Source organism: Lithobates pipiens, unplaced genomic scaffold, assembly GCF_037356315.1.
Source record: "Lithobates pipiens isolate NorthernLeopardFrog02 unplaced genomic scaffold, aLitPip1_a1.2 Scaffold_8, whole genome shotgun sequence".
Classification (NCBI taxonomy): Eukaryota; Metazoa; Chordata; class Amphibia; order Anura; family Ranidae; genus Lithobates; species Lithobates pipiens.
The window spans coordinates 673,527,571-673,539,611 of NW_027507903.1; the positions used below are offsets into that span (position 1 = coordinate 673,527,571).

Consider the following 12,041-nt stretch of genomic DNA (forward strand, 5'->3'; position numbering starts at 1 on the left):
TGACTCTGGATCCCTCCATTAGAAACTTCATCTTGGATGCCCTTGACTTCATCCTCCATCACAACCATTTTGTCTTTAATGGTTCCCACTTCCTCTAGGTGCAGGGCGTTGCGATGGGGACTTCCTGTGCCCCATCGTACGCCAATCTGTACCTGGGGGAGTGAGAACAGGCCATCTATAATGATATGGACCTTGGCCCACTTATGATGAATGTATCCTTGTGGGCACGGTATATTGATGACATTTTACTTGTGTGGAACGGCCCGATTGAATTATTGCAGTCTTTCCTTATTAAACTTAATCTGAACCAGTTTAATCTTAAATTCACCATGACCTATGATCAATACAGTATTACATTTCTAGATGTGACCATCCACAAAGACGAAAGGGGCCTTCTCAGTACTAGTCTTTATAGAAAACATACGGCGGGTAACTCGATCCTGCATGCATCCAGTTTCCATCCCTCGGCACTTATTAAATCGATCCCTTATGGTCAATACCTTAGGATCAGGAGAAACTGTTCTGACGACGTTGCTTTCAAAAGAGAAGCAGACTCTTTGAAAGCACGACTCTTAGAACGAGGTTACTCCAACACCTGTCTTAAGAAGGCCCTTACACGTGCTTGCGGTAGAACTAGGAAGGATTTACTTGACTATCCTTCCTCCAAAGGGAAGAAATTGAATCCAATTTCGATTATCACAACCTATTCTAATCAGTCTAATAGAGTCCAGGCCATAATACGAAAGTTTTGGCATGTATTTACAATGGACCCAACAATTGGTCCACTAGTATCAAAAAATCCATCTTTTACTTTTAGGAAGGCTAGATCTCTACATGATCAATTGGTATTCAGTGAATTTAGGGGCGACAATCGGAAGGATCAATGCAAACGTTTTGGCACTTTTGCATGTGGTGGCTGTAATTATTGCCAATTTATGAATGTTACTCCCAATTTTGTACTTCCCAATGGCGAACGTTATACACCTCGCCATTATGCTAACTGTAAGACTCCAGGTGTTGTTTACTTACTTTTATGCAGTTGTAATTGTTTTTATGTTGGTAAAACCATCCAGGAGTTTTGGAAGAGGGCTTACCGGCATTTAATTTCCATGCAATCATGTACTCAGACACTCCCCTTGGGTAGACATGTTACCACCGTCCATGCTGGGGCATGCCCCAAGGTGTCCTTTGTCTTTCTGGACCGCATTCACTTTGAAATACGGGGTGGTGACCCCAACCAGACGCTACTCCAGCGTGAACAGCGTTGGATTTTTTGGTTAAAGGCCACGAGCCCCCCTGGTTTGAACGGCACCCTATCCTTCAGACCATTTCTGGAAGGGTTCTCCTCAGGTGGAAGTGAATGGGAACCTTTTAACCAATAATCCAATGGAGCTGGTCATGTGGAAAATGATGAATGGGAGAAAATTATTATTATTTATTTTTTTATTGAATTTTTTTTTATTTACTTTTTTTGTAATAATATATGTTTTTTTCTCTCTCTCATCCATTATATATCTTTTTTGTCTTTTTGGTTTTAATTTGTCCTGGACTTATGATTATGCCCTATGGTTTTCATTCTTTGCTGCACCCCGTGACACTGTACCCACTCGGCGCACGGGAGGCTGTTCCTGTCTCTGCTGGTCCGGCCTCCCTTTATTGCACGGACGCAATCTGGCCTCTCCGGATCGCCCATCCGGCATTCCTGCGCCGTGAGACGGCTTCTGTCCCTTATGCTGCTGCTTCCTGTTTCCAGCCATGCCATGTTGCTATGCGTGATTCAGGGGATTGGCGGCTTTGTTTCCTCCATGTGTGGGGGCTCCTCGGGACTCTGCCGTCTCGAGGGACCACCCACCGGCTTGCGTTTTGTTGTTTTACTGTGGCGTTTACGTCTCCATGACAACGGCAGGCGTGCACACCACGTGGTACGTAATTACACCAGCACTATGCCGTAATTACATCACCTGCACTGACCCGCACGTTTCCATAGCAGCGGCGGGCTTGTTTACCACGCCGCACGCACCATTGTTTCTCTGTCCTGGCGTTTGTTATTGAATCCAGCTACGCCGCACTTGTTGTCTTGGCGACGGTAGGCTGGATGTATTCTTTTTGCACCACTGCACCCAGGACCGCCCTCTCATTTATTTTATTGGCTGCTACACCTTTACAGGCCCACCCTTTAGACCTGCCCTGATTTAATTGATGGCTGCATTTAGTTCAGGCTCTATCCTGGCAGTCCCAGGACGTGAGCCTGAGAGCAGCCCTCATTCATTGGTATTGTAAGGTTTTTTCCTTTATTTTCCTTTATTTTGCTGGCCCTATATTGTTGTCCATCACTTGCGTACATCATTTTTCTTTTCTTTTTTTAGGACCTGCTTATTTTATATACCTAAATAATTGGCGTACCCTTTCTGACTAATTTTGAGTGGCGGCTTCTTGGATGCACACTATAGTATGTGCTTATGCAACCTAATTGTACTGTGATCAGGTATCTATCATCATTACTATAGTGTATGCTCTAGCGTTTGTTGTCTTCATGCAGGCACCATTTTTTCTGATGTTAAGACGCAACAGTGGATGTAGCACTCGCTAATCATTCCCTGTAGTAGGTTTATTGTTATATATTTATCTTTATCCTTATATTTATTTTTAGATATGCAGTTATACTTTCTATTTTCATTTGAGTTGGGTTATATAATTTTATATAAAATAGTTCTGGGTATACTGCAATATTTGTTTGCACTTTACCTGCATATCTCCCGTTTTCCTTACTACTCCTGTTTATTCTACAGGGTTACATTCTTCTGATGTCCCTTGTGAGTACATTTTTACGTGGTTCATATTTATTTTTATGACGGCTGTGAATACCACTGGTGCGTCTGTCCAGGACGGTTACGAGAGGTTTTTATCTTCCCCTCTCACCATTGCACACTACCTTGATTGTGCGAATTATTGATCTTTTGTCACCATAGTGGTGAGTGATGTCTGTTGTCCTCTACAACTAAATATATGAGGGAGAGAAAATCATATTAATAAAAAAATTGTATAAAAAAAAAAGGAAAAAAAATAATTATATAAAAAAATATAAAGACTCGGCTCACACTAACCTTGGCGGAGTAAGACTATTATCTCTCTGAATGACGCAGATACCGCAATCCCCATAATTCAATATGCACAGGGTCCAGGGGATAACTTATATGTTTCTGAGAGTGTGTCTGATTTTAAACTCCTTGACTCTGCATTATAATTATAATGATATGTGAACAAAGCCTATTAACCTCCCTGGAGACAGCTCTTGGAATAGAGCCTAACTTCCTAGACATCCGACTTACACAGGGTCCGATCGGTGCAAACCACACTTGCTTGTGAAAAGTTTTGCAATGTTGTTTGGGTTGTTGATGACTCTGTTATTTATTCTCTTGTCTTGTACATTTTGCTTCATTGTATTACCAATGCTCGCTATCTGGACAAACTCGGAAGAGATCTGTTTGTACTTATAGTTTTTCTCCTGTATTGAAATAAACTTCAATAAAATTTTCTTTAAAAGAAAAAAAAAATATATATATATTTTTTTTTCTCCCTCCCCCTCATACATTTAGTTATCTTGTATCTAACCCTGTTTCTCTTTAATATTGATGTTAATTTTGTTGTATTTTTTTGTCTTTAGATATCCTGTTTTTTTCCCCCCTTTTGTATGTGATGCGATTTTATACACCCCTGATGAAGAGACTTTATTGATGTAAGAATTCGAAACGTGTTGGGTTCGCTGTTCCCCGTCCACTGCAGGGTCTTCTACAGATGGATTGGGGTAGCACTCAACATAACAGGATATGCACAATTATTTGTTGATGTTTGTAAACAGATGCCATGTATATTGCATTTTGTCAATTTTAATGTTTCTATATTATTAAATTGCATATTGCTATTTCAATCTTATCTTGTATATTTTGTATGGCCACTTGCCCATGTTAAAGTCCTCTCCCTAGAGGAGTAAAAGTGTATTTCTTTTCCAATTATCTTTAGGTTCAACAGCCAACCAAATTCTTGCGGGGTCTGCACAGTGATCGCCATATCCTCCTCTAAGTCTGAGGTGGAAGATGCCCTCAGGAGGAGATTGTCTAGGTAACCCACGACTGTGATCCCACATTGCCTCAGCAACGGCAATACCGGAGCCAATACCTTGGTAAAGACTCGGGGGGGCTGATGCCAGGCCAGAAGGAAGAGCCACAAACTGGTAGTGGGCTTCTCCGACAGCCAAACACAGACATTTTTGATGCCGAAGGCATATGGGTATGTGCAGGTACGCATCCTGGATGTCCAAGGATGCCAGGTAGTCCCCTTGATGGAGTGCGACTACTGAGCGAACTGATTCCATTCTGAACCTCTGCACCTTCACAAATTGATTGAGGGCTTTTAAGTCCAAGATCGGACGTATCCCTTCCTTCTTGGGAACCACAAACAGATTTGAGTAGAACCCCTGGAAGCGTTTCCGATTCCGGAACCGGTACAATTACCCCTTGAGTCAGCAAGTCCCTTCCCGCCCTTAACAGGGCCTTCCAGAGAACCGGGGATACAGGTATGCTGGAGGGGAAGAACCCTTTTGCTGGCCAAGAGAGAAACTATCTTGTAGCCTGTGGAAATCAGATTGCAGACCCAGTGGTCCACCGGGCTGCAAACTCCCGAAGACGACCCCCCCACCCGATATGTGGGTGGGGGGCAAACCTTCATGCAGTAGCACTTTTGTTCGCAGGCTTGTTAGGTTTGCAGTTCCAGTCCGTCCGTGGGCATCCCGTCGGGCTGGGGGCGTTTTGCCGAAGCACCGAGTGGATGAAAAAGCCGCTTGTGAGCAGAAAAGGAGGGCTCTTGCCTGCGGTGTGGCTCCTTAGGCCACGTACACACGAGAGGATTGTCCGCCCAACTTAGTCCGCTGAACTGTGTTTCAGCGGACAATCCACTCGTGTGTGGGCTTCAGCTGACTTTTTCAGCGGACAGTCTGACGAACAAAGTCTTTCGGAATTTCCGGAATTTTGTCCGTCCAAACTTGGTTTCAGCGGACAGTCCGCTCGTGAGTAGGCAAGTTGGACGGACTAAGTATGGCGCATGCTCAGAAAGGATTTCGACGGCGAAGGTTGCATTGCAGTGTATTGGACGTCGAATTTCTAGTCCCGTCGTACGTGCTGTACACGTCATCACGCAAGTTTTCAGCGGACTCTTCGTTCATCGTGTGTGGTCAAGTACGTTCATTCAAAAGTTGGACGGACTGTCTGTCGGATTGTCTGAAGAACTTAGTTGGGCGGATAATCCGCCCGTGTGTACGCGGCCTCAGCCTTCCTGGCCTGTGGAATTAGGGTACTCTTACCACCAGTGGCATTTTTAATAATATCATCCAACGAGGCTCCAAAGAGCCACTCTCCAAGGAAGGAAAGATCCGTCAAGGCTTTCTTGGATGCAACGTCACAAACGTACTTAAGGCCTTGCACCAGTTGGTCTGCTAGCTCCACGCAGACAGGGGAGGCGTTTTGTTCCCCCAATTCGCAGTCAAAAGTTTTGCCCACTCAGTCAGTGTTTGCTGACCCCACATCCGTAAACAAGGAACGAGCCACTGCCTCGGCCTTCCTGTCCGTGGGATCCTTGAATGCAGGAGTCCCCTCAACCGGGATTGTGGTTACTTTATTTTACCTAGATACTGGGGGGTCCATGACCGGAGGAGCCGACCATTTTTTGAGAAGGCTTTCCCCAAAGGGGTAACGCACGGGCAAATTTAAGTCAAATACGGGAACACCTTAGGTGAATGTGCTGGTTTGTGGGACCCAAAAGGGACCGGTACGTCAGCAGAGGGATCCGCTGGCTCCTGAATTTTCAGGGTATCACGCACAGCTGTCATAAGTGCTCCAACTAGTGCTTTATCGTGCACGGACCCGGACGGGGACTCATCCTCACTGTCCGAATGGTCCTGGTCAGCCACGTCTGATAGGTCAGAGCAGGGGTCACCAGCCGCAGCAGGACCCGAGTCTGCCTCAGAGCTCTCCCCAGAGGACAGGGGGGCAGGGGCCTCTTACGGGCACCTTTCCTACCATGCACCGCCCCTATTTTTTGCAACAAAAGCGTCAAGGACCGCCGTCAGGGTGCCCATGGGTACAGCGCCATCCGCAGGTGACCTGGATGCAATAGCCTGGATTTCAGGGGAACAAACACCAGTTTCTGAAGCCATGTTGACCCTAGCCTGTCTGCCACCTGCAAGGGGACAGTGAAGGTCCCACCCTCCTGCTTCCGCCTCGTGGGGGGTACTTAGAGCCAGACTTACCACCCCGGGGCATTCTGTGAATGCCAGTAGCAGTGCCTGTAGTCCCTAGGAGGTTCCCAGTTGCAGACTGGAGAAAACTGTCGGCAGCAGCTGTCTATAACAGCGGTGAAATGTTCTGCAGAGCTTGTTTCAGCGTTCAGCAAAGAGCCATCCAGCGTCCTGTACACACAGTGGACACAGGAAACAGCATGTGAGAGCACATGTAATGCTGTCACAAGAGAACTGCGGTGAAAAGAGCGCTCGGGCTCCAAGAAAATGGCCGCCAATGTAACTAATAGGAGATCCCATAGAACAGTGATGGCAAACCTTGGCACCCCAGATGTTTTGGAACTACATTTCTCATGATGCTCATGCACTCTGCAGTGTAGTGGAGCATCATGGGAAATGTAGTTCCAAAACATCTGGAGTGCCGAGGTTCACCATCACTGCCATAGAAGATGGCTGCTGAGGCTCACAAAGGGTATACAGCATTTACCACATCCAAGATGGCCAGCGGACAGCAGCACGCGGTGACATAACAAACCCAGAGACTCTTTTGGGACCCCCCCAGACCGGGACCAGGACCAACGCCAGCCGCACAGAGCCCCCACAGGTGAGAATCCAGTGAACCCCCCCCACACACACACACACACACACACACACACTGCCTGCAGCTCATGCAGCCACCCCCCTCAGAGGGGGGGAATGAGGGGAGATCGGGACTTGGGAGAGAAGATAAGGAGGTGAGGTGGCCCCCGAATCGACCCCCTAGGGCAGGCATGCCCAAAGTCCGGTCCGCGGGCCAATCGCGGCCCAGTTTTGAACGGCCCGCCTGGCTATCAGGGCTGTCAGATGAGCGATCCCCTGCCGAGCTGTACATCGGCACTGTGAGAAGCTCCTCAGCTATAGTGCAGTACCCGGCTGAATGAGGAAGCTGGAAAGGTACAGTACTATGCTAAAAGCTACGTTCGTTTTAAAAGTGCTTTATTCATGTATGTCTGTATTTATGTGTGTCTGTATGTGTGTCTGTATGTATGTATGTCTTTGTGTCTGTATGTATGTGTGTCTGTATGTATGTGTGTCTGTGTATGTGTGCATTTGTCTGCATGTGTCTGTGTGTATGTTACTTTTAATCCAGACCCCCCCATTCCTGTACTATCAGAACTGCTTTTGTAGGGCTTGTGTGTGATAGCAGCCAGGACTGCTGCTCCTCTGCAAAGCAATCCATGCACAGATCGCTTTTCAGAGGCATTTGAAAGGCGGTAAAGATGCATTATGTTGCCTCCTGACCACTTGGTTTAAGCCTGTAAATGCAGCATCACTATACCGCAACTGTGCAATGCACACAGTTGCGGGGTAGTTGCAGTGCAGGCCCATTCACCCTGGGTATACCTCCAGCTGCAGCCATATCATGTGTACACCCCCAGCTGTTCCCTCTGCAGCTAAAGGGGGAGAAGTTGGGGGTGGTAAAAACATCTTAACCATGCAGTTTTACTGCCCCTCCAACCTGACATGTGAACAAGCCCTTGGTTCACATCTGTGTGGCTGCGTTTAGGGATTTCAATGTGCTTCCCTACCCACAAAAATGCAGGGAAAGAAGTCCCCAATCTTTTTTTTTTTTTTTTTTATTGAACTGCACCAAAAGCACCCCATGTTTTCCAATGTGTGGGGTACCATTAAGAATTAATGGTACCCCTAAAGAGCAGAGGCAAGAGAATTCTTGCTGGGCAGTGTATTAGTGCTTGAACGAACACGCAGACAAAATTTTAATGGTTCAATGGTCGGCCCTCGTGCATGTTCACTTCATCAAATCTGGCCCTCTTTGAAAAAAGTTTGGACATCTCTGTCCTAGGGAATGCCCAGCTTCTCACCCCACTGAAGCAGGGGGAGCTTACTTACCAGTCCTGAAGAGCTGGTAGGCATTTCATCACAGACCTACTCCTGCACAGTTACAGGGTAGCTGCTGGCCAGGTATACTGTGATCCAGACAGCAGTAGGCCGGTCATATGTATATCCCGGAGCATTGAAGCTCACTGACTACATCTGGAGCTGAGGCATGTCATGGCCTGCCGAGCCTCAGCTGCGGCCTGCACACACACAATGGCCAAACTGGGGAGACTACAAGGATATCATTAACCAGCCTGTCACCCAGCCGGCAGTTGATAGAAGATCCCAGGATCTTTCATCTTGCACAAAAAAACATCAAACCTACATCAAAAGAATAGACCAAAAGGGCCCGCAGGGTTCCTAGGCCATTCTCCTTACTAGACAAAATAAAAACTGAGGCTGCTGGGAGCAGTGGGGAGGGTTGCTTAGCACAGGGTCCGCCCCCTGGGGCAGGACTAAAAGTTCTGTGTATTGTATAACAATTTTGCCTAGTTCTCCTAATAGCAACCCATTTAGTTACAGAAAGGAGCTGTGTCGGTCGGTGAATATAAGGCCGCGTACACACGGGCGGACTGTTCGCCCAACTTTGTCCACTGAACAGTGTTTCAGCGGACAGTCCGCTCGTGTGTGGGCTTCAGCGGACAGTCTGACGAACAAAGTTTTTCGGAATTTCCGAAAAATTGTCCGCTGAAACTTGGTTTGAGCGAACAGTCCGCCCGTGTGTATGCCAGTTCGCTCAACTTTTGAAATAAGCAGACTTTTCCCGCCCGGAGAAAAGTCCGCTCATTTCGAGCGCGTATACAGGTAGGCGGGGCCCACTAAGGAGACGTCGCGGGCACCGCCGCCTGGTATGAACTTAAAGGGGAACCCCAACGCCGAAAAAAAATCGGCGTGGGGTTCCCCCAAAGTCCACAACAGAACCTTGTACGAGCACGCTACCCGGCCGGCCAGGAAAGGGGGGCGAGCGAGCGCCCCCCTCCTGAGCCGTACCAGGCTGCGTGCCCTCAACATGGGGGGTGCCTTGGGAAAGGGGGGCGGCGCAGACCCCCAACCCCAAAGCACCTTGTCCCCATGTTGATGAGGACAAGGGCCTCTTCCCGACAACCCTGGCCGTTGGTTGTCGGGGTCTGCGGGCGGGGGGCTTATCGGAATCCGGAGCCCCCTTTAATAAGGGGGCCCCCGGATACCGGCCCCCCACCCTATGTGAATGAGTATGGGGTACAATGTACCCCTACCCATTCACCTGTGAAAAAAAGTACAAAAAAAAACACAACACAGGGTTAAAATACTTTATTGCACAGCTCCGGGGGTCTTCCGTCTTCGGGGGGTCTTCTCGCCGGACTCCTCCGCTATCTTCTTGTAGCTCTTTTACTAGCGGAGGAGTCCGGCTTTCTTCCTCCCCGCCGCCGGCCTCTTCTCCCGACTTCGGGGGTCTTGTCCCCCTCTTTGGTTGTTCTGCCGGGCCACCGCGCCTTCTTCTAGCTCTTTTAGAGGCGGTGGCCCGGTCTTCTGTCGCCGCTGCCGCCGCCGCCTTCCGTTCTTCTTCTTCTTCTCCAGGAGATGTTGACACGACGCTCTCTCCGTCCGGAATGCCAGAGCCGCGCTGCGCTGCCACTTATATAGTGACAATGGGGCGGTGTCACATGGTATATGTCACATGGGTTGGTCACATGGTGACCCCACCCCCTTAGGATGTCATAGTCCCCATGTGACATCAACCCATGTGACCAACCCATGTGACATATACCATGTGACACCGCCCCATTGTCACTATATAAGTGGCCGCACAGCGCGGCTCTGGCATTCCGGCTGGAGAGAGCGTCGTGTCAACATCTCCTGGAGAAGAAGAAGAAGAAGAAGAACGGAAGGCGGCAACAGCGGCAACAGAAGACCGGGCCACCGCCTCTAAAAGAGCTATAAGAAGGCGCGGTGGCCCGGCAGAAGAACCGAAGAGGGGGACAAGACCCCCGAAGACTAAAGACCCCCTGGAGCTGTGCAATAAAATATTTTATCTCGTGTGTTGTGTTTTTTTTGGGTACTTTTATTTTACAGGTGAATGGGTAGGGGTACATTGTACCCCATACTCATTCACATAGGGTGGGGGGCCGGTATCCGGGGGCCCCCTTATTAAAAGGGGCTCCCGGATTCCGATAAGCCCCCCGCCCGCAGACCCCGACAACCAATGGCCAGGGTTGTCGGGAAGAGGCCCTTGTCCTCATCAACATGGGGACAAGGTGCTTTGGGGTTGGGGGGCCGCGTGGCCCCCCTTCCCCAAGGCACCCCCCATGTTGAGGGCACGTGGCCTGGTACGGCTCAGGAGGGGGGGGCGCTCGCTCGCCCCCCTTTCCTGGCCGGCCGGGTAGCGTGCTCGAACAAGGGTCTGTTGTGGACTTTGGGGGAACCCCCACGCCAATTTTTTTGGCGTTGGGGTTCCCCTTTAAGTCCATTCCAGGCGGCGGGGCCCGCAACGTCTCCTTCGCAGGCCCCGCCTACCTGGATACCCGCTCTAAATGAGCGGACTGTCCTCCGCGTGTGTGGGCGAGTCCGTTCATTTCAAAAGTTGAGCGAACTGTTTCAGCGGACTTAGTCCGCTGAAACAGTCCGCTCAAAAAGTGCCGTGTGTGGGCAAGTTCGTTCATTCAAAAGTTTGGACAGACTGTCTCTCAGACTGTCTGACGAACTTAGTTGGGCGAACAGTCTGCCCGTGTGTACGCGGCCTAAGAGAAAATTTGTTTTAACAGTGATAGAACACTTGCTGATGGAGTGATTTTTCAACATTAACAGATAATTCCATGTGTGTTGGTTCACCGGACATATCTTTTCTCCTAAACACGCCTTTGAAGAATGGAAGTTCTCCTGAAACATGTCAGGCTAATGGAGCAAATTTGTATAATCATATAATCAAATCTAATGAAATACATTTATGCATCCATGCATTGATGTTTTGTATGGATTATCGTGTTTGTTTACATGTTGTTTTTAAAAAAAAAAAACTTTATTCCAATAAATAATATTTTATAAAAATCATTTGTTCACCTTAAAAGTCCTACTGTACCGACGGGTACTGTTGCACCTATATATAGAGATTTTTTTCTATAAATTTTAGGATGTTGGCAACAGTCTTTGGGAACTCCATGTTTCTCATGGGCGGTTCACCACTATATATTCAATTTTGTTAAATAGGGATTTTACTTCTGGAATAGAGGATTCTGGTTTGGTCATAGTTAGGATGATATCGCCAGCGAAAAGTCCTATTTTATTTTTTTTCTCGATCTCTCCGATGGTGAAGGGAGTATTCAATTTTTGAAGTGTGGTTACATCCTTGGTAGGGAGCTGAATTCCTTGTAGAAATTTATTTATCTCTACTTCTGTCAGTTAATGGGTGTGCGGGTCTTTGTTAAGGTTTTAGAGGGATTCATAGTAATCTCTCAAGGTGTTGGCTATATCTTTAGGGTTGTGGAACGTGGTGTTAGTTTGGTGATGTATGATATGTGAGAGATTAGTGCGTGCTTGCCTTTTTTGTGTTGGAAGGCTAAGTTTACCTGCCCTGTTTTGAGGGTAGAATGACAATTTCATGCATTTGAAGAAGTGTCATAGTCTGCCCTGAGTTCCTTCCACAATTCCTCACGGCAGGAAGTAAGGCTTTCTAGTAATTGGGTGGAAGTAGTAATGGGATTTTTGTGTTAAGCCTCTAAATCAGCAATGGATTTATGGAGCTGCGATATGTGCTGTGTTTTTTTTTTTTTCCTTTCTCTAGGGAAGTGTTGTTGCGCCACAGCAGTTTGTGAGATGTTTTGCTCGTATCCACAACATCGATAGTTACTGGCGCATAGTCCAACCATGTGATGTTGTGGATATCAGCATTTCAGACTTT

General features: G+C 47.8%; 1 protein-coding gene across 3 annotated transcripts in view; it reads right to left on the reverse strand.

Annotated features, from left to right (window-relative positions):
• LOC143961965 (NACHT, LRR and PYD domains-containing protein 12-like) overlaps positions 1-12,041 on the reverse strand; it is a 161,933-nt gene that overhangs the window by 48,587 nt on the left and 101,305 nt on the right. The gene's annotated exons all lie outside the window — the stretch shown is intronic.